Source organism: Sus scrofa, chromosome 6, assembly GCF_000003025.6.
Source record: "Sus scrofa isolate TJ Tabasco breed Duroc chromosome 6, Sscrofa11.1, whole genome shotgun sequence".
Classification (NCBI taxonomy): domain Eukaryota; kingdom Metazoa; phylum Chordata; class Mammalia; order Artiodactyla; family Suidae; genus Sus; species Sus scrofa.
In genome coordinates, this window is record NC_010448.4 from 29,278,736 (window position 1) to 29,284,735 (window position 6,000).

General features: G+C 55.8%; 1 long non-coding RNA gene across 1 annotated transcript in view; it reads right to left on the reverse strand.

Moving 5' to 3' along the window:
- Positions 1 to 3,860, reverse strand: part of LOC110260950 — a 40,695-nt gene extending 36,835 nt beyond the window's left edge. Inside the window, exon 1 of the long non-coding RNA XR_002344580.1 lies at positions 3,765 to 3,860. This is a non-coding gene — a long non-coding RNA (uncharacterized LOC110260950). The remainder of the gene's footprint in view (positions 1 to 3,764) is intronic.

The following is a 6,000-nucleotide window of genomic DNA, read 5'->3' on the forward strand; positions in this document are numbered from 1 at the left end:
GGATTGAACCCGTATCCTCACAGAGACTATTTCAGGTCCTTAAGCCACTGAGCCATGGTGGGAACTCCCTGGGTTTTTACTCCCAGGCCACCTGACCCTAGAACTCTAGGATGAAACTTTGCAACTGTCATCAGCTTTACAAAATAAAATGCACTGAAGTTACACTTGAAACAAACAACTGTGTTGGATAAGGAAACATCCAACTTCCAGCTCCTGAGAGGAGAACCTGACTCCAGCATCCAGTCTGGCTCCAAACACAAGCCTGCCTCCACCGTGAAGAAAATGTGACTGTTTATCTGGGAGGCTAGATGGAGCAGGTGGTCTCTGCTCAGCTGCACAAAGGGTGACGCTCTTCCATCTCTGCAGCCTCTCAGCAGGTACCCCTGTGTCAACCACAGTTTCACACTGCTTCCAGAATAAATGGTGTTTTCTCTTCGATGTTTGTGGAATGTGCTCTCTCTTCTGTCACAGCCAAGGTTGGAGTGTCCCCCCTTCATGTCACAGCCCAGGTTTGAGTGTCCCCTCTTGTCACAGCCTAGGTCTGAGTGTCCCCTCCCCATCACAGTCCATGTATGACTGTACCATCCTCCTGTCACAGCCCAGGATCCGAGTGTCCCCTCCCTGTCCTTTCCTCCTGTCACAGCCCGTTGCCTTTCCACAATGGGGAAGGTGACCCGAAGGGCCAGAAACCCTCTCCCCGTCTGTGTCTGGAACGGTCTTCCCAAAAAGACCCAGCTGAGACTCAGGACCCCCTTTCTGACCAGGCCACACAGAGTCCCTCCAAGCTCCTCAGCCTGGAGGTGACCCACTCCTTCCCAGGACTGGTCAGAACAAAGCTGGTTACCCACATGTCCCCTCCTTCCCACCCACCTGCATCCCCTGCCCTCCACCTGGGCAGAAGCCCCTCTCTGGGCACCTCCTGGGTCGAGGACTCTGATCCATGTACCTTCAGGTCACCTTCATGCCAGCCCCATACCTGGGCCCCTGTACTAGTGTTTACTGCTCTCCACAGAGAAACCTCCTTTGCTCCAAGTCCCCAGATGCCTGCAGACCTTGTCAGCAGGGACGTCTATTGTCACAGTCCCCCCCACACACAGCAAGAGTCTACTACCCCTACAGTAAGAGGCTCCCCGTTACAGCAAGAGTCCCCCTCTGTTGTTCTCTCCTGCCTCCAGAGTCACAGCCCCTCAATAGGATCATCATCATCCTTTATTGGTCCCTCCCCCTCTACAAACAGTGCCACTCCGGCGTCACCGTCCTCGCTCTACAGTAATAGTTCCCTGTTGTTGTGGTTCTTCCTCTACAGGGAAAGTGCTCCTCATCTATTACGGCCCCCACTCTGTACTAACACCCCCCTCTATGATCATGGTCCCCAGTCTATGGCAATAGACTATCCTCCATTGGAATAGCCTCACCTACATGATGATAGTCCCCTCTCAATGGTAACAGTCTCCCCTCTACGGTAAGAGTCCACTCTCTGCAGAAATAGTGCTGCCTCTACTCTCATCACCTCCTCTACAGAAGGGTCCTCCTCTATTGTGCTAACCCCCTTTATTATAGCAGCCCCTCTATTGTCACAGTCCCTTCTCTATTGCAACACCCCCACATTATCATAGCCCCCCCAATGTAATATTCCCCCCACAGTAATCATCCCCCCACTACAGTAGTAGTCCTCCTTTATGGTAAGAGTCCCCTCACCACAATATTACACCCCCACATTGTCTTAGCCCCCACTTATTTCATATCCCATCACACTGACACATCTCTACATGAGTCACCTCCCTAGTGCTCCTTGTAGAAATATAGTCCTTCCTCTACAGTAACCATTCCCCCCATTGTAACGGTCCCCCCATTCGGACCCTCATCCCCTGTCATAGTCCCCCCTTTTCCCTCAAGATAATTTTTTTTTTTTTTTTTGCCATTTCTTGGGCCACTTCTACAGCATATGGAGGTTCCCAGGCTAGGGGTCAAATCGGAGCTGTAGCCGCCGGCCTACACCACAGCTCATGGCAACGCCAGATCCTTAACCCACTGAGCAAGGCCAGGGATCGAACCCGCAACCTCATGGTTCCTAGTCAGATTTGTTAACCACTGAGCCACGACGGGAACTCTTTTGAAATAAAAGTTTCCTAACTGGATTTGAATTTATTTCACAGGCCTCAAGGGACTGCAAGAATGACAAAGAGCACATCAGTCATTGCAGGGCCCAGGCATGGGCAGTATGAGGCACCTGTGGATGTGAGTCCCCTATCAGGTAGGGTATTGTTGGTGTGCCCTGTGTCACCATCAGGGGGCATCTCTGTGTCTGTCACCATTATGGGGATACCTGTGGGTTTGTGTCTGCTTCTCCATTGCAAAGGAGATCTCTCCCCAAACACAATTCAAGTGACACTAAGAGTGTCCTGTTCACTCTGGTCCCCATGTTCCCAGGACTCTCCCCATAACTCAGGTCCTCTGATCACTGGGTGCCCTGTCCCCTCCTGTCCCTATATCCCCAGCCCTGTTTCATCAGAATCTGGATCACTTTGTAGTAAGTCCCTCATCCTCCCATTTGCCCCTCAACCTGAGAAGGTCATGAGTTTGTCCATGATGGGAGGAAAATTGTCCCATCCCCATGGACACCAATCCTGCACTTGCTAGGCACAGACCGCCTCCCAGGTGCACAGATGTGGTCACCCATCCTCCCCCTTGCTGCAGACCCCAGCTCTCTGGTTTCCAAGTAGAGATTCAAGTGTGCTCAGCACTGGCACCAACCAAGAACCACCCGGGTGATCCCACTCTCCGGCCTCAAGCCCTTGGGCAGCAGCACTGGGAGTCAGCTGAGCGCACCTGCGCATCCTGCCGCCCTCTCCACCAAGCACATCCTCAGCTGGATCCACTTCACCCTCTGCCCCGTGAGCATGAGGAGAGGCTTTCACGCATGCGTGGGGGCAAGATGAGTTAAGCATGGCCAGGTGAGACATTTGGGCCGCCCACCTGTGACCACTCAGCAAGGCTCCAGCTCTCCCCATGCGCATGTGCAGGTGGTGACTCACGCAGAGTAAACACGGGAAATCCTTCTCAGCTGAAGGAAAGGATGAACGTGCATATGGATGAAAAACCCACCCAAAGCTCACATCCTCCCCCCACCGGAAGCCCTTCATGCTCACAGGCCACCCAAAAGCTCAGAGGGCTCCCCCAATGTTTACTGTCTCCCCAGGAGCTTGCCAGGCCCCTCTGAATGGTCAGCAGGCTACCCTGATGCTCATCAGCCCCATGGAACACTCATCAAGCCTCCTGGACTCCCCCAAAGCTCAGTGGGCTCCCCAAATACTCACTGTGCCCCTAAACCCTCATTGGATGCCCTCAACAGTCAGCAGTCTCCCCAAGTTCTCACCCACACCAAGCAGCCCTGATGGCCCTGTCCCTGCAGCATAAGGACAACAGGAGACCTCAGCCAAGAGATTTTCCCTGACCCCGACCTGACCTACTGACACAGTGAGCAGCACAGGAGATGGTGGTCTTGTCAGAGCCCCCCTGAGCTGCAGCCCAGGAGTCCTGACGGCTCAGTGGCTCCACACAGTGTGGCCCCCACCCTCTGCTCTGGGAACACCAAGCCTGTGAAGAGATGCTTTCCCAAGGCCCCGGTCCCTGCAGCTTCTCTGGCTGCCCCTCCAGCCCCCGAGTCCCAGAATGGAAGGAAGAGCGGGGGCCTGAGGGGAGCATGGACCGCCCTCGACCCCCACCCCACCTCGAGCCCGCATTCAGGTGGACAGGGCACTTACTGTGACCTCTGAGCCCGCAGCGTCTCCGGCCTCAGCTCTGCCTTCCCTAGCATCTCTCCTTCCAAAGGGGGCCTGGGCACGTCATCCAACATGCTGGGCTGTGACTGGATGGAAACTCCCACTCCCAGGGGTGTGGGCGGAGCTACATCCCAGAGCTGATCTGCCCCCATCCCAGCACCAGCTGCAACCCCCACTTGCAGATGGACGCACACTGTGGGGATCTCACTGCCCAGCTGGGGGTTGCCGGATCCTCCTGGCTGACCAGGCCCTCACAGGGGGCTTGAGGACCTCCTGCCTGTGACCATGGCATCCAGTGGTCAGAGGACTGGACATGAGGAGTGCTATTTGTGACCACGGAGTCCTGTGGTCAGAGGAAAGGAGGTGAAGTTGTCCTGAGTGTGACCACAGTTCCCAGTGGCCAAAGAATAGGGAAATGAAGAAATGAAGGGGTCCTGAGGGTGATTTCAGGGGCCAGTAGTCAGAGGACCAGGATGTGAGGATGTCCTGGGTGTGACCACAAGGCTCACTGGTCAGTGGACTGGACGTGAGCATGACCTGACTGGATGGCTGAGCTCTGGTCACTGTCCATCACTGTGGTCACTGGATCCCAGGGCTGGAGCAGACAAGAATCTCACTCCAGGGCTCTGTTGCGTTGTCCCCCCCAGTGCCCATGGCAATGTTCTCTGAGCACATTGGTCAACAAACAGCAAGTCCTCCACTGAAGTGTCCAGCCCTTCCACCCTGAGTGGCCCTGTCACAGTCCTGACCAGGGTAGGTGACCTCAGTGGGTGGAAGTGGATCCCCGGGGCACATCCACACCTGCAGACCCACCTGCACCTGATGCTGACCTCAAGGTCCCGCCCCCTTTCCTCGTTCCTGTCTGCTCCTCTTGGTGAGTCCTACACTCAATGGAGCGCCTTGTCCACCTGCACCCCTCACACTGGCTGGAAGTCAAGGAACAGAGTGGACAAATGTCGGGATGGCTCAGAGGCTGACTAGGGTGAATTCCCCAGGGGGCCTCTCACCCCTCCATTCAGAACCTTCATCCCTCTCTCATTGCTGCCAGTGGACTTGGGCTACTGATCTTTTATGGGGATGTCCACTCAGCTGCCCCAAAGCACCTGGCTGGCTTCTCATTCCTTCCCTCCATCCAAACTCAGGCCTGGAGGGCTCCTCCCACCTCCCCTCCACCTCCCACCTCCCACCTCCCCCCCCCTCCACCTCCCACCTCCCCTCCACCTCCCACCTCCCCTCCACCTCCCCTCCACCTCCCACCTCCCCTCCACCTCCCACCTCCCCTCCACCTCCCACCTCCCCTCCACCTCCCACCTCCCCTCCACCTCCCACCTCCCCTCCACCTCCCACCTCCCCTCCACCTCCCACCTCCCCTCCACCTCCCACCCTCACATTTCCTGCCCCGCCCCCTCTGCTTTCCTCCCCCTTCCCTGCCTGCAGCTCCTCACTGGTCCCTTGCTCTCTGCTCTGCCCTCCGCCACAGACCAGGACCCCAGGTGGAGCTTGTACAAAGGGCCTGCCCACCCACCTCCACTACCTGCAGAATAGACCCTACCTCTTGTCTGGGTGGGGCTTCCTGACAGCCCGCCTTCAGGCACCTTCCTCCCAGGAGAGGTCTCCTCCTGCCCTTTACCCTCCCGCCTCCAGGGGGCAGAATCACTGCCCAAAGTTGTCCAGATCCCCAGAAACTATGACTTCCTCAGGCTCTGTGGCAGAGGGGAATCGGGTTGCAGAAAAGCTGAGCCTGAGGCAGAGGCAGTTCCTTCCTCACCCAGGCAGGCGGAGCAATGAAAGCACTTAAATGTGGACGCGGGGCCAGAAGGAGGTTCAGTGGCTCTGTGGGAAGGACCCCTCATCAATCTCCAGCTTTGCATATGGAGGAAGGTATGGGAGCCAAGGATGTGGGGATCCAGATCTGGAGTTAGGGTTAGGGTTACAGTTAGGGGGTAGGGTTAGGGTTAGTGTTTGGGTCAGGGTTAGGGGGTTAAGGATGGGGTTAGAAAGTTAGGGTTAACGTTAGGAGGTTAGGGTTAAGGTTTTGATTAGGATTGGAGTTAGGGTTAGGTTTATGGATTAGGGCTAGGGTTTTGGGTTAGGGTTAGGCTTAAATTTAGGGTTAGGGGTTAGTGAATGCAAGGTGGTGAAACGGTAATATTTTGTTGAGCAGCTGCGCTAATATCTGTGCTTTTTCTCTTAAGAGGTCTCCTGAAACTGTCATTTT